This window comes from Grammomys surdaster, unplaced genomic scaffold, assembly GCF_004785775.1.
Source record: "Grammomys surdaster isolate TR1022 unplaced genomic scaffold, NIH_TR_1.0 63, whole genome shotgun sequence".
In the NCBI taxonomy this organism is placed as follows: Eukaryota; Metazoa; Chordata; class Mammalia; order Rodentia; family Muridae; genus Grammomys; species Grammomys surdaster.
The window spans coordinates 32,377,670-32,400,063 of NW_021604565.1; the positions used below are offsets into that span (position 1 = coordinate 32,377,670).

General features: G+C 41.3%; 1 protein-coding gene across 1 annotated transcript in view; it reads right to left on the bottom strand.

Annotated features, from left to right (window-relative positions):
• LOC114621387 (solute carrier family 22 member 22-like) overlaps positions 1-22,394 on the bottom strand; it is a 197,813-nt gene that overhangs the window by 159,368 nt on the left and 16,051 nt on the right. The gene's annotated exons all lie outside the window — the stretch shown is intronic.

Consider the following 22,394-nt stretch of genomic DNA (forward strand, 5'->3'; position numbering starts at 1 on the left):
TTCTGTTGGGGTGTGTGTGTGTGTGTGTGTGTGTGTGTGTGTGTGTGTGTGTATTAAAATCTTTGTTGCTGGCTAGATTCCTAGCAGGGATATCCTAAACTCCTTGAGATTTTCTACTTTAAGAATGCAGGTAGATCATAATTCAAGGCAGTGTACCATATAGACCATGACATGTTTCAAGGCACAGGCCAAGAAGATTTTGTACTTTTCCACCACCTGGACCCTCTTACCCCCTCCCCTTGTAAAACACGCTATAAAAAAGCATTTCATGTTCAAAAAAAAAAAGAAATTAAAAAAAAAAAGAAAAAAAAAAGAATGCCTTTAAATATTCGTAATAAGCTTCTCTTGGCCATATCAGAATTTATACTAATGATATGACTCATAGGGTACTGGAGATATTGGGGTTCACATAGGCTTCCATTTTGTCTGGTCCTGAGCTCTATTCCTCAAAAATAAAGCAATAATGTTGCGTACAGTGCAGTTCTGAGTTCTTCAAGTCATCTAACAAATACTGAACTCAAGGAGGAAGTTGTAGGAAGTCAATGAATTTGTAACCAGTTTGGACAATAGTATAGGTAGTCTGAACACCTGGTTACAGGTGGCATCTAAGTCAGAGTATTCTTATCAGACTGAGATTTCACCAAAGTCAAAGTCACCACTCCTTTTCATGGGAGTGGTCATTGTAAAGTTACCTGTGCTCCAGTAAATAACCTCCCACCTGTACTCATACAAAGCAACACTAACTAAACTCAGAGTGTGGGTGTGGACACACACACACACACACACACTAACATACCTGAAAGTAGGAGAGGCATGTATTAAGAAGGGTCTCAGTGGGAGAGGGAGGGGAGATGGCAGAGGGTAATGAGGGGTGAAACACCCAAATATATTATATGTATTGTGAAATTGATTAAAAATAAAATAAAATTTTAAGAGAGGAAATGGTTATGTTATTGTTCTCTATTCAAAGCTTGACATTCCAGAAGATATCCAAGTACAGTATTACTCCTCAGAATTTACAAGGTTTATCTACCAGATGAGGAATTAAATTTTAACTACTCTAAGAATCTATCAAAATACTTACACTTAGAAACAGTTATGTGCACACAAGGCTGTTTGTTGAGAACAGTATTTATAATTGCCAAAACACATAAACGTTTGTAAAGTTTTCAGATTGCCTCCAGTCAACTCAGAAGAGTCCATAGGAACTCCTTGCACCAGCAACATACACAGTTCAGGCATGGCTTGGGGCATTTAGATTTAACTGGTCTTCCTGTCATAGAAGACACTTGTAGGCAAATTGTGTTTGTTCTCAAAATTAATAGATCCTCCCATCCTGTTAAAAACCTTTAGATATGCTGCTTTTCATTGTATGAAGTATGTGTAGATGGCTGACTGGCAGACATTATCAGACTCAAGATATACAATGTAAATTCTAGTAATGCCTCTATTTTAGCCTGTTTAGCCTCAATAAGAACGGTAATGATGGAATCCAGCATCAGTTTCTGTGTAATCCAACATGGCTTTTAAAGCTTCCACCATTCCTATCTACTGAATGACAATATTGAACAAAGGGTTTTAGGACTTGTCCTAAATCTTTCAGTAGACTACCACTATTCAAACTCTCTGTGTGGGAATCCTAGTACAATTTTCAAGAAAAGAAAACATAACTTAGATTTGATCCAGACAAGACTATATTCAGTTCTTAAAATAAAAGAATAATATCCAAAAAGGCATCATTACTTTCCATTTTGTTAAGAGAAAGGGACATAGGCAAAACTTATCTCTAGTTCCCTTTTTCAGTTCTTTTTGTGGCGATATTATGGGTATGGTGATGACAATATGGGGAGAAAGTAAAGCAAATGCCCTTGCACCTTCATTTGTGCTCCTTCCACTTTAGAACAGTTCCTGATAAAGAATGGTCCGTCTACTGGATTGGACCTCCTCCATGCTTCTCCTGGAGGCCATGCTATCAGTGGCTTGTGCTTCAGCAAAGGGCCATGTTGATGTCAGTGGGTCACACTGCTAACAGAGACCAGGTGGAGGTCCCTGGTGTAAGCTGATGTTGGACAACAAGTGGATGCCTGTGGCCCGTGCTATTGCTAGAAATCACATGGAGACCTAGAGTCTATGCTCCCACTAGCTGGGAATGGTAAGAAAGCTATGCTTGAAGTTTTGTCAATGACAGGCACAGGGTTGAGATATAGGAACATAGAAGGTCTCTGTGACATCCCCTACCTCCACCCCAACCCACCACTCAAAGAAAAGAGTTACAGCCAGAAGAGGCCATCAAGGAGAACAAAGCAAAATCATGGATGACAATGCTCAGGTGTGGCTCACCCCAGGTGATGGATTCTGGTGGGCATGAAGGTGGAGAAAGACTAGGCTTCTCTTCGAGGACTGGCCACTGGGGTTTGACCATGCTCCAATGAGTATATAGACAACATAAAACAGTTTTCTTCCTTTCTTTTTTTAGTAGGTGAGGAGGTACCAAGGAGAGGGGTACAGACTTGGAAAAAGTGGGATTGGTGTGTATGTTGTAAGATTCCCAAATAATCGATAAATAAATAATATTGTTATTTTTAAAGGAATGTTTCATGTTAAATATTTCAAAATAAGAAGAGCATGCCATTTAAATCACACAACGGAAGGAGGCTTGGGAATTTTCCAAGTTGGGTCAGCAAACTATAAAGGCTTATAATTAGTTTTTTCCCCTGTGTTTCTTTTTAATCACTTTAATCATCAAAACCGTGGATGAGAATAAAGTTTAGCCATCTAGGTTGCCTACTCTTCCCTCAAGATATGGATCTATTACAGACATAAAATATCTTCAAAATGAAAGATACTCCCAAAATCTGGTAAATTGTCCTTACAGTTTTTATTCTTATTTGTCTTCTTTTTGTAAACAAATGCAATAGTTCCAATACAAAAAATATGGTGCAGCACAGATACGAGCATAAGAAAAGTAGCTTTGTTTTCTAGTGGTGAATCATCTATTTAAGTACATTTCTAATGTTCCAAATGACTGACCACTGCAGACCTGTCTTCCTTCTGACAGAGGAATCTAAAGATACAACCAGGGCAAGAATCATGGGCCATAATTTAAAAAGTCATCTCAAACACTCATTTTTCGATTTATAATCTGCCAATTTAAGATTCTGTTCATATTGTGTGTACATGTCTGACTTTCTTTAAGATGTATACTGTGTAGCAGAGGGTGGGTAATACGCCATTGGGCATTGGGGTGCATCTGGTTCTAGGCAACATTATTAAACTCCAAGTTTGAACAACAATGAAGAAATTGGATGATTTTCCTCAGCTATGAAACAGATCGTTGATATCGCTTTGATGCAGAGAATTAAATGACTCTGATAATGTTCAGATGAAGATAATTAAATGACTTCATCAATATTCTTTATTTAGTATTTATATTATTTATATCTTGAAAATAACCAGGGGTCTTACATCATTTCCTCTAGTCCCTCACCACTCTACCACATCAAATCTTACCCATGAGCAAGAAACTACTAGACTGGAAAAGACATCACTGCATTGGCATCTGAGATCAGGGAAGAACTTAATAAGCAAATGAAGTTATTCTTCCTTTATATATGAACCAGATGAAAACAAATCATTGTGTGTTTTTCACCATTTTTGTACTATGTTTTGGTTTATTTATTTATTTTATTGGATATTTTATTTACATTTCAGTTGTTATCCCCTTACTCCATTTTCCCACAACCCAGGAACCCCCTAATCCTATCCCCCCTCCTGCTTCTATAAGGATGTGCCCTCATCCATCACCCCCCACTCCCACCTCCCCACTCTCGAATTCCCCCACACTGGGCATCCAGCCTTCATGGGACCAAGGATCTCCTCTCCCACCTACATCTGACAAGGCCATCCTCCCCTACATATACAGCTGGAGCCATGGGTCCTTCCCTATGTGCTCCCAGGCTGGGTTTTTCACCATTCTTAATGAGATACATCTCTAATAAATCTATTATTTAAGTGTTCTCTGATATCTGCCTTTTCAGAGTACCTAGTGTCAAAGATTTTAAAGGGTGGATAGAATAGTTCCTGCAGAAAGATGCTTAATTTTAAATAGTAACACACCAAACACTTTCTTCTTCTTTTCTCCCAACTCTATGAATGGTACTATTTCTCTGCATATGCTCTTTCCTGTCCTGTACTGAAAAATCCAGCACATTCTTGTATAGATAGTTACTCTATTAAAGTCAGTTATCTAGTATAGATAGTTACTCTATTAAAGTCAGTTATCTAGTTTTGGGGCAATGTTCATTTCTTGCTTATACCTCTAAATATTCTGGGAGTCATTATTCGGAAATGATCATGAGAAAAGACAAAATTTGGTTTAAAAAAAAAAACAGAATAAGCTGGGTGGTGGTGGTGCACGCCTTTAATCCCAGCACTTGGGAGGCAGAGGCAGGTGGATCTCTGAGTTCGAGGCCAGCCTGGTCTACAGAGTGAGTTCCAGGACAGCCAGGACTACACAGAGAAACCTTGTCTTGAAAAACCAAAAAAAAAAAAAAAAGAATAGATTATCTATTGAGAGAAAAATAATCTCTCATATGCTCAATAAATGTTTCTCTTTGGTATTTGAACCTAGAAATCCCAGTCTATCAAATGGAGACACTTGTGATTGTTCCTGAAGCTTTCATTCCTCTGATAACTTTCACTTTTTCTCTATGAGGAGTATTTCATACTAACTGTAGCAGGGAACTAGGCACTGAACTGAAACACCGAGAGCAATATATGAACAGAGCTATTTGCAGAAGAAGACTGAATCCCTTCCCCACCTGGGTTGCTTCAGAGAACAGAGCCTTACTGAAAGCCCTGTGACACACAAGCATGAGAAAGGAGGCTGTTATGAAAATAATCCATAAGAAACGGTCGTAGGCCACATAGCCCTGCACTTTCTGGGCTCTTTCCTCTGCTCCCTAACTCTGCTTCCATTCTTGAGAGTGATTTTTCATTCCTAAGAGGCTATCTCCACTTCTGTTTCTAACCATGGGTCTCTGGTGCAGTCCTTTTGTTCTGCTCACAAGAGCCTGTGGAACCTGGTGCCTTCAGAATTCAGATTTACAGCTCATCACTCCTAAACCTGCTTCCTTGACACTCGATTTTCTTGTTGTTTCTCTGACCTCCAGAGTGACTTAAACGCCACGACTGGTTTTCTCATTTCCTCTCCTCTTAACAACTTCAGGGATTTTCAACTTCCAGTCCTATTGTTTTCCTCAGAAAGTTTAACAAAATCATCCCTGAACCAAATCTGTTTTTAAATCGTTTTACTAATAAGATTGAGATGTCAAAAGAGAGGATCTTAAATTCCCTAGTAACAAAACCTGGCAATGCTGTAGCCAGCTCCCAGCTTCAGAGGAACTGAACTCTAGCTTGGTCTCCACCAAGTAAGAGTGGTATCATGTACCACCTAGCCAATCAGATAATATTTCAATCAACTAGCATAGACCCTGGCTACTGTACCTTGAGAGCTGTAACATACCTACTAGATCTTCCCCACTCCCAGGAACATCTGAACAGACAGCAGTGTGGCTTTAGTCAAGCACCTACATCATCCAGGTGTCTGATCTCCGTTCTTGTTTTGTGAAGTCAGGCCTAGCTACACCACCAGATTGTTGCTTCCTAGTCTTGATCCCCTTCCTCACGAAAGACCCAACTTGATAACCCTTACTTCTTAACTCTGAATCTAGCGAGCATTTACTTTAGATTTCATTATTCGCCCAACCACTTTCTGATAGTTCAGATTTTATTAAGGTAAGACAATGTGTAGAGGCAAGAAAATGGCTTAAGATGAACAACTGGCTTTCATCTCTTTCTCAACTTGCAAAATAAAATAGCCAGTAAATCTGGGAAAGCATGGGAAGGACTCTGTGTACGGAAACGGGATATGATTTTCAAACCATGTGTCACTGCCATGGTAATGTGTAGACAGATCCCTATTGTAAAGGCACCCACTGCTGCTCCAGAGGGCCAGATTTCCTGAGAGTGGGCTGTTGACTGTTTGCTTGTTGCTACAACAAAAGCCTTTGAAAGAACATCATGGGAGGTCAGGGTGGTCCTCCTACTCCTGAGTACAGGGCTTTATTCTCTTCCTTGGAACTAGCCAATTCCTTGCCCATTAGTACATGGAGTAAAACCTGAACCAGGAAAATGTTGAAAGTGGAATTTCTTTGGCTTTTTTCATCTTATTATGAGATGGAACATACAACATTTCATCTCAGGAAAGTTCCTACAAAGCAGATATATTTTTCAAGATCTGTTCAAGATCTGCCTCATTGATTTCACTGTTTCTTTCTTGCTCTTTCACACTATCTGTTCTTGGTATTGTCTTTCTTTTTAACTCTGCCTCTTTCAATTTTGTCCTCATCTCCCTCTATTCCAGCTTGTTTCTACCGTATCTGATTATCTTCAGGGTTCTGCATCGTGCCCCTATTCTGCAACTCCACCCCAGCCTCCCTAAAGATGGCCTCTAGCCTCTTTGCCATGTCATGATTTTTAAAACACTTCTCTTAGCCCATCTAGCTATGCATAGTATCTTCCATACATAACACCTGTTTCTGTATTCCCCAGTATGGTACTAAAGATGACATTGTAGTCATGACTTTACACATAGAAAAGGTGGGTCACAGAGGGCTTTTTTTTTCATCCATTTTGAGTATCCCCTATCTTGCTGAGATATTAATTAATTAGATCCCTTCATTGACTCCACATTAGATGCACCCAGGATTGAAGTTCAGGCGCACCACTCTTAGATGTGGTTAAGTGACACCCTTGTTCTACTTAACTTGAAATATTCACTGATCTGACTCTATGGATCATAACATTAAGCCAACTAATTCTTATAAAATTATATGGTAGCGGGGAAACTGAAAAAGATAGCTCAGCAGTTAAGAGCACTGACTGCTTTTCCAGATGGCTTGAGTTCAATTCCCAGCAAACACATAGTGGTTCACAACAATCTATAATGGGATTTTATTCCCTCTTCTGATATTAATGAAGGCAGAACAAACACACACACACACACACACACACACATGATAAATAAATAAAATATTTTAAAGACATTATTTGTGAAAGCAGTTCACTAATCTCAAAATATTTATAAAAGTAAAGAATGAAATTAGTATAAACAGTGTCCTCAAGAGGAAGCCGAGTATTGAGACAGAAGTAAGCAAGCTATCCTTGCGCATGACTGGAAATAAGTGGGGAGAAGAGCCACGCATCTGAGGATGGTGTTGAGGAGAGGAGCCTTGAAGTCTTGAAGCCTGAGTCATAAGCCTGGGTTCCGCACTTTCTTAGTAAAACTGCATCAGCTGGAGTCCCACCAGAAAGAAGATGGCATACTCAATTAGATGAGCATTTTAATAAAGGGACAATCTTCAAATTGCAGTCTGCAGAGAAACTACATGACAGACTTACTAGGGCTATGAACTGAGAATGCAGATCCCACTCCTAGTCCTGAGAAACGCAGAGTAGGAATAGTGACCAATAATATGCGAAGATAGCAAGACGCTGTTATGTAGTAGCTGTGACTTTCTGGTAATGTGGTCATCCAACCCATGGAAAACATACCAAGAGACCCAGAGGCATAAACATCCTGATTCTATCCTCTTTATTCCTTTCAGTATCCTACAATTTGGCTCTCCAGTGCTCCAACTAGTGGAAATGAGAATGTGTGAAAGCCATTTCTGTGGTCCTTGCAGAACAAGCCTCCCATAGCAGAAAGAAAAGTAAAGGGCCAATCTTTCCTTTGGAGCTTAGTTCTTGGTGGAAACATGAGACAATTCACACACCTGTTTTTAGACAAGTCTTAGGCACATGCTAAAAGGTACCTCATATTTCTCAGAGTCCCAAGCTCTGAGAAATTTGAAAATCCTGGGGATATGTTACCACACCAATGAAAAGGCCCATCGAACCATGAGACCCAGGCGAATTCCCAAATGATGCTTATTTTAAATGAATACCCAGAGTTGCCAAAAACCAACTTAAAAGATTTCATTGAAGTTGCAGAAGTGCCAGTCACTCCAGTGTTTGCTCCCTCATCTGTGCTGTTTATGCAACATCAGCAACACACTGTGAAGACTCTTAGTCTCCAAACCATCGACATAGACAGAGACATTTAGACAGGCCTGTCTGCACCTGAACTACCAACACCCTTAGACTGAGGATGCCTCTGGAAACACATCCTTATAGAACTGGTCCCCTCCTCTTTCACCTTTTGTTTGTCCTACGACCGTGTTGTTCTAATCTTTAAAAGTGGTTGCTTTCCTCATCTCCACAACTAAAAGAGGTAAACGATGTAAGTGTGGAGTAGAACAGAAAAATGAATCTTAGTGATGTGGAATACAGCTAGGGGACAGATTTCCACAACAGCCTTTGAGATCTATGGCAAGCCCCATTCTGACCAGTGTTAAGGTACCAACGGTGTCAGCAAGAGCAGGCTGCTTGGAGGGTGGGATTGTTAATGCTGCTAAAGGGGGAGAAAGCTTTTAAAAGATAGGGCATGCTTTCCTACTTTCCAACTTGCTAAGGAAAAAAAGAAAATGTCACATGGGGAAACAGAGGTGACTTTAAAACCTTGAACAATGTTGCCTATTGATAAAAGCATGACTGTTTGTTTTCTTTCTTTTTTTTTTTAAGGAAAGGGTAGGAGGCACACTCCTTTCTCTCTTGGTAGAATTTCAGACCACGTGTTCATGGCTGTGGAGTACACTGTATCTTGGTAACTAGATCTTCATGTTAGAGCCAAAATAGTCAGTAAAGGAAACAACAAACAGCAGAAGGCAGCTCTGTTAAACACACAGAGATAACACACACAAACTTCAAACACATAAGTGGATCCAACTTATTTTCCCTTCTTTGATGATAAACTCTAGCAAGCCATGGCCCCACCAATGTACAACAGGAACAGCAAGAAAATCTTGAGCATAAATATTGTCTCGGCCACTTCGTATTTATATGATCCATATGAAAATGATTTAATCTCTCCAAAGCTGGTCTATAAAGTGAAGGAATCAATACCTGTTACTTTGTCTTTCTATGAAGAAACAATAAGAAAACATTGTATCGAAGAAGTGATAATTAATTCCCCTCCCTGAGGCCTACTTAGGACATATCTCATTTCTAGGATTTTATGCACAGTGTAGTGATGAAACTTTAATAGCAGAGAAATCAAATCCTGGCAGTCCACTCATACTTCAGTGGTTTACAGCAAGAATCCATTAGTTTTTAAAGTTTTTGTTAGTTTTATTAGTATTAGTTTTAAAGTATAAGAAATAACCAAAGTAAATAATATTAAATGTTGATTTAGGATGAAAATCTAAAGATCAATTAAGAATTGGCTAGTCCAGGTTGCTCTCAACTGAAAGGCCATTGCTATAATTTCTGTCATTTACTATATCCCTGACATTGACTATATAACACCGGGTAACCAAGTAGTGTGCTCTTCACTGGGAAAGACTGTTTATCCCAGTCCAGTCTCAGCAATCTATAGTTGCCTATAGTTCTTTTTTTTTTAACTTTAATTTTTTGCTTACTCGCTTTACATCCTACTCACTGCACTCTCCCAGTTACCCCTCCCACAATTCTTTCCCCATACCCTCTCCCCTTTTTCTCTGAGCAGGTGGAAGTCCCCTGGGTATCAACCCCTCCCTAGCAATTCAAGTCTCTACAAGGCTAGGCGCTTCTTCTCCCATTGAGGCCAGACAAGGCAGTCTAGCTAGAAGAGCATAACCCACATACAGGCAACAGCTTTTGGGATAGCCCCCACTCCAGTTGTCTAGGATCTACATGAAGGTCAAGCTGCACATCTGCTACATATGTGTGGAGAGGCCTAGATCCTGTCCATGTATGTTCTTTGGTTGGTGGTTTAGTCTCTGAAAGCCACAAAGATCCAGGTTAGTTGATTCTGTTGATCTTCCTAACCCCTTCAAGGGCCAGTAGTTTTTTCTCCTATTCTTCCATAAGAGTCACCAAGCTCCATCCATTGTTTGGCTGTGGGTGTCTGCATCTGTCTGAGTCACCTGCTGGGTAGTCTCTCAAAGGACAACTTGCTCCTGTCTGAAAGCATAACAGAATATCATTAATAGTGTTAGGTATTGGTGCTTGTCCATGGGATGGGTCTCAAAATGGGCCAGTCACTGGTTGGCCATTCCCTCAGTTTCTACTCCATTCACAATGCCTCTATTTCTTATAATCAGGAAAGATTTGGGGGTGAAAGCTTAGTGGGTGGGTTGGTGTCTCTATTGCTCCACTGTGTTCCTCCCAGGCTACAGGAGGTGACGTCTTCAGGTTCCATATCCCCAATGTAGTGAGTCACAGCTAAGGTCACCTACCATTGATGCCTGTGGTTCTTTATGTAGTGTTGAGGCCTCCAATCCACAGATTCTCAAAGACAGAAAGGAAGCATCATAGCAAATCCCAGGGTACATTGGGTTGTTAACAGTCATTGGCATTTAGGTTCACTTATAAAACAGCTGATATCCAGTTGGTGTCAAGAAGGATGCATGAAGAAAGGCTTAAGAAATCAAGGGGAAGCGTGGGATGAGACACGCAGTCAGCAAAGGCAAAGAGATTCACATGAGAAAGGAAAGGATGTTCAGCCCTAAAGCCTAGGAGGGGGGTGATATTGAAAAGGCAAATGCCATTGTTGTCAGGATAGTCTCGTGTGTCATGTGAAGAAGCTGGGATGATACATTAGTAAGTATTGAGGAGTCATGGCGAGATTTCTTAAATCCTATCTTTTCCAGCAACACACATGAGACTAAGGGATAGTGTGTTGCATGAGAAGGAAATGTGGCATGCTCCACTCATGCAAAAAGTTGAGTGCAGGAAATTAAAGAGCAGAAGACTGTTCAACAGACAGGAAATGTGAGTGGGGAATGGGATGGAAGGAGATTGGTTTCAAGTAGCGCAACACAATTAGCTATGGAGAATAAGTCCTGATGTTCTGTGGCACAGTAGGATGACTCTTAGCTATGAAGAGTAAGTTCTGGTGTTGTGTGGCACAGTAGGATAACTCTAGTTTAAAATAATGTGTCGTTCCTTTCTCGCCCCTTATCAAACGAATGTCTTCTGGAAATGGATAGAAAGTGTTACAGAAAACCACAGCTAATCGAACTGCAGAGAGCAAGTGATTATGGAATACACCCTTAGTGACACATCTACAGCACAACTCCTGTACCTGAAGCTCAGAGATCCCATAAGAAGGTACGAGAGATTATAAGAGCCGAAGAATCAGAAAATCTGCTGTAGATCATCTCCTAGAAATCAAAGAGAAACTTCACCCATGGTACTTCAACAATACCATTGCCTCACCCATGGTACCTCAACAATACCATTGCCTGAACAAGACATGAACAAGGACACTACCAATGGGCATACTAACATGAAACATGGAATCTCACAGGGCCCCACCCATAGACAAAGGACTACAGACATCTGAGGAAAGCTGAGAGAGGGAAAACATTCTTCCCTAGGGATGGGTCCTCTAATTAATTATAGCACCGAGTGAAAAGCCCTCAGATTATGGATATGGGCAGCAGAAGACACAGAAGAACTCAGAGACCTGCTCACTACGCGGCCTACTGGCAGCGGGAGCCACTATGATGTGCAGGTATGTTGTGGAGAGTTGGGAGAGAATGACGTGCTGAATGGTCTGAGCACTATGAAGAGAGGAACAACTGGAGTTACAAGGGTAATGAGAAACAGCCTGTTCTGAGTAACCTGCCCTGCCACCTGAGGCCATACTGCAGCCCTGGCCCATGCTGTCACTAAGATCCACATCTGGGTCTATGAAGACATAGCAGCAAGGCTCTATGTCAAAGTTTGTGACTCATATTTCCACCAACAGCCGTGTAGATGTCCCTTGTCTGTGCTGCCACTTAGGACCATGATGATGTCTAAGGGATTCACAGAGCCAGTCCCAACGCTCACTGACTGCAGCAGTCAGGAGAGCAGGCCTACACTACACCTGGGTAATACAATAAAACTGGACCTGGTGGTCATGGGCAAGGTTCCCCGCTTCCCCTTTGCCATTTGATCCTTGTCCCTTGCTACCTACAGCAGGCTGGCCCTGAGGTCATGAGAGCAGAAGAGTTCTCCCTGCCCCTCACCAGCTGCAGCACTTGGGAGAGTGGGCCCACACCTTGCCTGGGCAATAGAGATGGCCCTGGTGGTGAAGACACAAGCAAGCCATCCCAAGAAAATGAAAGCTGGAGAAGTAGCCCCACCGCTTACCAGCTGCATCACTGGGTAAGCTAGCCAGGGAAGTGCTGAAGAACTGGCGCTGGTGGTATGGGTGCAGGAGAGCTGGCAGGCTGAGCAACTCAGCTACCACTCAGATCCTGGGCTATGATTACCCTATCCCAACATCTACCCCATCTATGAACTACTGGAGCATGTGAGGGACTGGTTCTGTAGATCCAAACTGCAGAATCTCCATGACACGAAGAAACAACAGAATATAAGAGATTCCTCCTGGAAAGGATCCAGTATTGAGAGTGTAGCAGAGACCAGAGGCCTCAACTCAGACCAATAACACATTCCAATGAATATTTGTGAGTAAAGATGTGTTGACAAAAGGGTAAACTATGTGATATACTGTGACACACTACAACTTCCAGAATGAGGTTTTAGGGTTTTATTTTATTTTATTTATTTTATTTTATTTTATTTTATTTTATTTTATTTTATTCGAGGGGAGGAGATTTCAAGAATGGAGGACAGATGTGAAGGGACAGGAAGATGAGTGGGATTGGGTGCATGATGTCAAATTCACAAAGAATCAATAAAAAATTAATGTAAGAAGAAATGAATTCTGGTTGCCTTGATTTAATCATTGCACATGAAATACATGCATCAATATATCATACCATATCATACCAATATATGCAATTACAAGCCATTAAAACGTTACAAGTGAAATGGTGAAACGGCTCTGAACTTTCTACCTCATCTCCTACAAGCTATGTAAGCTAGAGTTCTAAAATAGTATATCGTCACGGAACAACTATCAAGGGTCCTTCTGCTGGGCTACCATACACACATGAAGAAGTACAAAGAAGGATTGAGTCTGCTGGAGGTCAGCTCTTCCTTATAAAGAATCAGATGGTGAAACAGTATACAAAAGAAGAGTCAACTGAAGAGATCTGGATGTTAGCACTTTTGAATTGCTGAATCACAAGGAACAGAGGAGGTCATTTCACCCATTGCAGTTGGGGAGGGAAAAAAAAGCATTCAATGGGGAAATTGACTCCTGGGATCACACAGGAACCTTCTGAGTCCCAGACAGGTTCTTACCTCACCCCCATTCACCTTCCACCTCCTCTCAGGCCATAAGAGTACTAACGTCCTAATGTACAAAGGCATTACAGCTGGAGCTTGAGACCTGTGCAGTTCTCTCAGGGATCGCCAACTTATATTCAACTTATATTTAATCTATCTCCCCTATAGCTTCACATTTTTAAATTAAGATTTGTAAAAAGTGAGATGGTAGGAAAATGTGATAAGGAATAATCTTAGTGGTAGCCTTCATGGTTTTCTTCTTGGAAAAAGGCACTCTGGGCCCTTGTAAAGGGAGACCCAAGAGACACAGAAATCAAAAGGCATGCAGGGCCAGCATCAAATGTGCTAGAAGAACATCCTCAGATGAATAGAACCCAGATGACAGAGATAAAGGCTAACACTGTGAGGAACTCTCTATGGAAAGCATATGAGTGAGATCTGTGGTTCCAGGAAAGCAAGACCTCTATTGCAGTTACCTTTCCCCCAAATACCACAAACATCACAAAAGCCTTCCAGAGCCCCACTGTTTCCTCTAAAATCATTTGTCCTAAGGTGAAGTCTTCCATGTGACTCCTCAGCGTACTTTCAGCCTTCGCTGTGCAGAAGACACTTCATTCTGCCTTCCTTGACCCTGAAGTTCAAGGTCTCTGGGACTCTTTCTCACCATTGAAGATAAAGGCCATTGATATGTCCAACCAAATCTGCACTCCCCATCTTAGTTTTCCATAGTCACCCAATTCCCCAACATTCCCAGCAGAAATTATGTTTGAAATGTACCAAGGAGAAGTTCTCTCTTTTTAACAAAAAGGCAAGTGTTACCATAAATCAGAAGGAAAGCGAGGGGGAAGGTTAGAAGTGTAAGTCTAAAGAAATACATCTGGCGTTAATACTCTGTTGGCACATAGTCTTCTCTTGTTTTTTCCTCTAAGATCTCTGAATGAAGTAGTGTATGCAGAAGCCTCCAGTGGAGACAGACTAGCTATGAAATAGGAGTTCAAAAAACAAAGGCAAGGACCCTACTCCTGTGGCAGCTCTGTAGTACCTCAGACAGTTGTGCCAACTCTGTAGGCTTCAAATTCTGCTCTAGGAACAGAGGCAGTCAGACAAGGGGAATTTCTAACACTAAGGCTCTATTATTTTAACCCAAATCATGACAAAGACCTACTAGAAATCAAGGTTCATGATCACAGGGGAACACAAACAGATTCTCTGTACTGAGTTTCATCCTTTCTTTGTTTCATTTAAGAGTGTCTTACATTTATGGTGAATCTACTTTCTCTGTAGCTTTAAATGCTATATTTTAAAATGTTAAATTTAAAAGTGAGGTATTAGGAAAATAGGATAAAGAAGAGCTTCCCTGGATAGCACTGGCTGAGAAATTTGAGCTAATGCGTGCTTCCAAGATTTGCCCAGCAACTGCTGAGGGTTCAGAGAGGACCAGGGTCTAGGTCACCCTTAAGTCAGCCCCAGGGCTGCTCAGGTCTGTCTCCTGTTACTAGCTGGCTTCATAACCCTGTGTCAGTTGCAACCCCATGTGGTCACTATGATACAAAGGAGCACATGAAAGCTGTCACTCATACTCGGGGAAGGTCCCTGGATGTGCAGAGTCCCACAGGCTACCTCACAACAAATGCAGAAAGGCAGAAAGGAACATATTTGATGGCATCTTCAATACATGTCAGGTTCTCTGCACTGAGGTTGAAATAATCTAAAAATTACTTCTGCTTTCCGCTCTCTCCATCTCTACACCAGAAAAAAGACCTTAACTGGGCCCCAAATTGGTTAGACATGTGGATTTGGAGAATTTTAACACTAGGGGGTTTAACCACAGAAACTGAGTAACTAGATATTACCTAAATGTAACAAAGATCTTCCTTACAGGAAAGGAGCTCTGATTACAGTGCAATGTATATGCCCTGGGTGCCGCGTGAAGCACTTGATCCTCACAGGGTCGTTGAAGGAAGCATTTTTTTAAATCAATGGATGTCTTTTTCAGCAATTTTAAAGAAAAATTAAGCAAAGATGTAAAGTTATGTGTGCACCCCACCCCCAACTTCCCTGTAAGTAATGCATCAGGATAGGGCATTTGTTACACTGTGAATCAGGGTTGAGATATATTAGAAACTATAAGCCATGCGTACCACTAGGGTTTAGTCCAGGGAGACATTTCCCAGCATTCGGTAAATGTATCCACCTAGAAAACATCTCATCTCCCCTGTTTGTCCCCTTCCCCAAAGACTGAAAATCACTGATCTTTTAGCTTCTTAGGAAGACATTTTCATCCGCTATTTTTAATGTTCCCTCGTGTGAATATTTTTAACAATTAATTTTTGTTTAATTGTTTCATACAGCATATTTCGATCCCCATTCCCACAACTCTTCCCAAGTCCTCCCCACCTGCCAGCTTACCCAGCTTCTTTTTTTTCATTAATTCATTTATTCACTTTACATCCCAATATCAGTGCCCCTCTCCTCCCAGTCTTCCCTTACCATAGCTCCTCCCCTAATTCCCCCCTTTCCTTCTCCTCTGAAAAGGGGAACCCCCTTGGGTATCGCTCCCACTTGGCACATCAAGTTACTGCAGGACTAGGCACATCCTCTCCTGTTGATGCCAAAAGAGGTGGCCCAGCTAGGGAAACAGGATCCATAGACAGGCAACAGATTCAGGAACAGTCTCCAGTTGTTGGGGGACTCACATGAAGAACAAGCTGTATGTCTGCAACATATGTGTGGAAGGCCTAGGTCCAGCCCATGTTCTCTCTTTGGTTGTGGTTAAGACTCTCTAGGAGCCCCCAAGGGTTCAGGTTAGTTGACTTTATTTGGTCTTCCTGTGAAGTCTCTATCCTCTTCAGGTTCTTCAATCCTTCCACTAACTCTTCCACAAGATTCCCTGGGCTCCATCTAATGGAGCATCTGTTTCTGTTGGCTGTTGGGTTGAAAGAGGACAGTTATGCTAGGATCCTGCCTGCAAACATAACAGAATATCATTCTTTTAAAAGAGGGCAGGCCATAGAGAGGCTAAGTCATTATCTACTAAGGATAGAGGAGATGGCTCAGAGAGTGAACTGCCTGCTGCAAAGACATGAGGAACTGAGTTCAAATCCCTGACTCCTATGGGGGGGGGGGGGACAAGCATAGCCCGGTCTCTGCCTATAATCACAGCGCTAGATAGGGCAGATATAGGCAGATCAAGAGGTTTGCTGGCCAGAAATCTAACCAAACTGGTGAGCTGGAGATTCAGTGAGAGACCTTGTCTCAGGAAATAAAATAGAAGCTGATAGAGGAGGACACCAGAGTCAACCACTAGCCTCCACATACGCTAGCACACCTGCACAAGAAAACACCCAGGAAAGTGGTTATTACAAAGTCTTACAGTTAATGTTCTTTAGGCCTTAGCCCAGAGGGCGTTAATAAGATGGTCTCGCTGGATTACAATCGGCAGGACTATGTCAATGATACTTGTACATAACCACCCAACCCAGCACTCAATCCCAGATGGACCAAGATCCTGCAGACTCCGCCCATCCCTGACACTGCTTTAACCTTCCAGCCTGGTGTGCAGTGGCATCTGAACACCCTGAAAAAATGATGAGGAACCATAGCTGGTGCCTAATACAGAAGCACACACACGGACCACAATAATCTTTAAATTTTTCCTTTTCTGCTCATGGTTCTTTACGAATATAGTTTCCAGTTCTGAAATGCAATTGTTCTGGGTGCCTTGTAATAAAAATGGAGTACAATTCATTCACTTTTATAGGTGCATATAGTCCAACCTGCACACACTCCAAATATTTAAATCATCTCTTTGCTTGGGCACTTATGATGCTCTTGGGGCTTTTCTCTTACAGAGTTTACATATGAACACTCTCATAGTAAGTCTCATGAGCACATCCCATAAGGTTCTCTTGAGCAGTTATACCTAGAATTAAGATCACTGGATGATAGTGTATAAATGTACAAATCTATAAGCTAATAAAAATTGCTTCTCAAAAAAAAAAAACTACTGGAGGAAAAATATTCCTTTTGTAAAGAGAATGCTATCTTTTTTTTTTTTTTTTTTGGTTTTTTCGAGACAGGGTTTCTCTGTATACTCCTGGCTGTCCTGGAACTCACTCTGTAGACCAGGCTGGCCTTGAACTCAGAAATCCGCCTGCCTCTGCCTCCCAAGTGCTGGGATTAAAGGCGTGCGCCACCACCACCCGGCAAGAGAATGCTATCTAATAGGGGAAAATAATAACACCTTTAGCTTCTTTAGAACTTTTGGTTATAGATAGGCAATTAAATATAAGAAAATAAGCCATATGCCATATTCGTCCCAGCTTCTCCACAAAATTATACTTGGAACATTTGTGAATAATAGTGAAAATATTTATCTATATTTTTCTGGAAAATCAAAAGCCGTAATCATTGTTCTCCTTTGATAAGCTTTTAGAACAAAAATAACAGTAATAAGTAAACAACTCATGCTTTCTATGAGTTGTGCTTCTATTCACTACTTTGTATGTCATTTAATTCTTATAACAGCTAGATTAACTTCTTATTGCTATTGTGATAACATAAAAAGAGACTTAGAAGAAGACAAGAGAAAACCCTGAAAGGCAAAATGAGTGCTCAAACCTACCATCATCTTCCCAATGCAACCACAGCCTTCTTAAGCCTTGCATAAATTATGAGATTGACATGTCTACAGGACTTTTGGTTTCCTCTTTGTGGGTTTCATTGAAAACTGTATCATCTTGAGATCTCTCTGTTTATTCACTCATCACCATACTGGTCTTTGTCTCCCTCTCACTTTTCAACATCACTGCCAACAACCAGCCACAAAATCTCCCTTGGAACCATGCCTCCTCCACTTGACAATTCCTTCCAGATTTAAGATTCACACATACACACTCACACACATGCAAGCTCACCCACTTTCGCTTTATCCCTCTTGAGGATATTTATGTAGTCTTTATAGTCTTGGCTTGCTATTGCAAGAGAGATGTTGAGCTGGCAGTGATCATAAAGAATGTGTTCCTCGTCTGCAATTAACTGCACGTTCTGAACAAATGCTTTACTCTCTTTGAAGCTGTTCTTATTACTCTGAAGGTCAAATGAGATGTTGCATGCGACCCCACTTGGGAAATTCAAAGCACTTAATAAAAAGACAAGTTTTTGTTACTACTATTGTCCCCTTTGGAGAGGAAAATCAAAAGCCATTTAAGCTATAAATACATTTGGGTCATTATTACATTATCACTTTAAAAACCTTACTGGGGCAAAGCAGTATTGTAAAAACAAAAAAAGCAAAGAAAAGAAAGCAGTAGAATACACCACTTTTGAGTTTCAACTAGAACATCAAACTACCAGGTGTATGACTTCAGCCCTAACAATCTCAACTAGAAAGTCAAAACAGCACTACAGATCTCAGAGGGTCTGTGTGATGATTATCTGTGGGGTTTTCATAAAGCATCTGTGATAGGTAGAATCTGGGATTCTTACCTCCTGTTCCACAGGCCCTGTTAGCATGTCTAACACCCTCCAATGAGTGTGAGTATGATTTGTAAATATGGTTAGATTCCAGTCCTTTGATAAAAATTACCAATAAATCAATTTTGATAAAAGGAGAAATCATCATAGATTCATCTGGCCTATCAAATGTATCAGTCCATTTCTAAAAGAAGAGAGACAAGAGACAGAAAGGGATAGAGAGAAAAATACTGATTGGACTGATTGATTTTCATGATAGCCCTGAAGAATTAAAATGTTATGTTGTTTAATACTGAGGTAGCTTCTAGGAGCCATTAAAGAGCTTACTAGAAGGCCCCAATAGATCAAGGATTTAAGCCCCACAGCTGTAAAGAACTTAACTCTACCTTCAACCAGCATGATGTTGGAAACAGATCCTTCCCTTGCTCAGCCTCCTCATGAGAACAAAATCCAACAAACACCTTGATTCTAAACCTGTGAGTATGGTTGAGCCACTCTAGGACCATGACCTAGACATTTTTTAAAAAGTAAATCATTGAGTGTGTAGCTATTTGCTGTGCATCAATAGAAGACACATGGTATGTACTCACTGATGAGTGGATATTAGCCAAAAAGCTCAGAATGCCCACAATACAACCCACAGACCGCATGGAAGTTGCTTTCCTGCCTAGTCCTCTTCTCCTTTTCCTTTGCACATTTTATACTCATTCAGTTCCTCCTTACTCTTCGTGCTCCCAACCCTGAAAAAGTTTTATATGTCCAAGGAAACTAAATCACATGTAAACTGGAATTACATACCTACTTAGCCATAGAACTGAGACCCAATTCTCAGTTTCTTGATAGCTACAAAGCCAAAAGTCCCTTTGCTCCCATTTTCTGTCTGCTCTTCTTCCTTCTCTAAGGATTCTGGATCTTCTTATTCATTTTGCTAATTCTGTTCATCTTCAACTTTTAAAACAAGAATTTCTACTACTATAATGTAAATATTTGTCTCCTCAGAATCTATACTTTAAAGCCTTAATCTTCAATGTGCCCGTATTTATAGATGGTACAAAAGAAGTAATTAAGGCTAAATGAAATCATAAGGGAGGAACTCGAATAAAATAGAATTAGTGTTCTTAAAAGAAGCAAAATCAGTACATTCCCTCTGTGGGGCAGTGGACCATGTCAGGAAACTTGGTAAGGCTGAGTGGGTTGGAAGCCCAGAAACCTCTAAAAGGACAGCAGGAGCTTCGACTGCTTTTGACCAGGCCCCTGTCATGTGACCTATGGTCACCCTAATCATAACATAGGACTGTGACCTATGGTCACCCAGATCAGAACAGAGTTCTCCATACTAGCGAGGTATCTAGAGGTCCTGAGAGTTTAGCCAATAAGCTTTCCTTCCCAGACATTCCTTCCTGCAAAAGGTATTTAATCTCTAGCCCAACCTGAGGAGGTAGTATGCACCCATTTTCCACAATGAACAGTCAATAAACATATGAATAAACATGGACTGTCTCTTTCATCAAGAACCACTGCCATGGGGAGCATGGAGGAAGCCTCCATCTACAGAGCCCCATCTACAGAGCCACAACATCTAAGTCTCCAGCCCAAGATCCCTCCATGCTCCCAGACAATTACAGATGAGCTAAGTTGGTGTTCCCCATTTGCCAGGCCCCAGGCTCATCATCAACCCACAGGCCTCCTCTGTTCTAGTCTCCTCTATGACTTCCAGCAGCGTCTGGATGTCCAGGAGTCTGAGAACCCCCAGCTCCAGCCTCCTTGCAGGCTCTCAGGTCCCCATCATTCCCAACTTCATGTGGTTTCCAGCAGTGACTGGATGCCCAGAAGCCTGGCACTTGGGAACCCCAGCTTCGGCCTTAGCCTATGCTGTTTTTCACTCGGGCTGAGGCCCCAACCAAGGCTGCATTTTCCCACCTCCTGAGCAGTGAGTTAATGCTTCCCATGAGCCCATTGCCTAACAACAGGCATAGAGTAAATGCAGTCTAGCAGCATCTCCCATTTTTTCTACCCATCAAAGTAACTACACCCCAGTGGTGGGGTAGAAGGTGGGACCACACTCCTCAGTCTCTGATATCACACTGAAAATATACAACCCACAAGCCAGGATAGAAAGCCCTTATCAGAACCAAATATGCTGTCATCTTGGTCTGGTGCTTCCAGCCTCCAGACTATTAGAAAACAAGATTTTGTTCCTTAAATCACCCCAGCCTATGGTTTTGTGGTATGGAAACATTAGTCAACTAAGGTCCTTCCCCAATGACTAAAGCAGGAAGCTCTTCCACCCATACAGTATGAGAACCTACCCATGCCAAAGTATCTTTATAAAAATCAATGGCTCAGCAGTTAAGATTATGACTGATCTTCAAGAAGAACCTGCTTCAGTTCTCAGTACCCACATGGCACCCCACAGCTTTCTGTAACTCCAAGTTCCAGAAGCTCCAATGCCCTTCTTCTGGCCTCTTCAGGCATTGTATGTTTGTATGTACATACATATATGCAAGCAAAAAAATAATAAAGTGCAATGAATAGGACTGGCCTTGAGGCTATGATCCAACCACAGTGCCCCTTCTATGTCCTGTAATGCATATGCAACAGATATTTAATCATAAAGTAATGCTTCCAACAGAACACTGGCTTTTGCTTCCATGATTGATGCTAAGAAAAGCTAAATACATATTCCTCTACCCTGTCAACCATCCACTGCTAATTCTTTTCACAGTAAAAATGATGATTAGGGCATTGCTCTGAATGAGTGATCTTCAAAGGTGGTTTATATATCAGTGTTTCATAAACTAAGCGGGTGTGTTGCACAGAAGTAAGCTGATTCATGTGAAGATGTTATTGGAGATTTAAGGTTGTTGAAGAAATACTCAAGACTCTATGCACACTCTCTGTTAGAGGAGAGTATGTTTAAGAAAGAAAAACCCAGGAGTAGGACAATATCATGGATGAGAGATCTCCTGGGGTTGACAAGGACAGGAGCCTCTCAATGAGGATGCTGTAACGAGCGAAGTACTTCTTTGTTACCATTTGAGGATTAAAGGGGCATTATCAGACGTATGACTCAATGGACTAAGTGTGAGATGCTGCTAGAACAGGTGTTGTCACTCATTCTTCCAACACTTTCCATGTTGATAATTAGAGCACGTGGAGAAAGGATTGTAGGAGCCTGTCTAGACACCATCTCCTTGTGTCAAGCACAGTGATGTTGCATATAAGTGCTGTGATGTTGTATATGACACTTTGATTGATGAAAGAGAACAAATTTGAGCTTGGGAGATGGTAAAGCCAAGGAAGTGCATGCTATGAAGCATGAGGATTCAAGTGTAATATCCAGAAACAATGTAAGAGTCAGGCGTACCAGTATATGCTTACAAACCTAATTCTGGACAGACAGAGAAGGGTGGATCCCTAAAGGTCACTGGCCAACCAGCCTGACCTGTTTAGGAAGCATCAGACTAGTGAGAGACCAGTTTTAAAGAAGGAGGAGGAAGAGGAAGAGGAGGAGGAAGAGGAGGAGGAAGTGGAGGAGAAGGAGAAAGAAGAAGAAGAAGAAGAAGAAGAAGAAGAAGAAGAAGAAGAAGAAG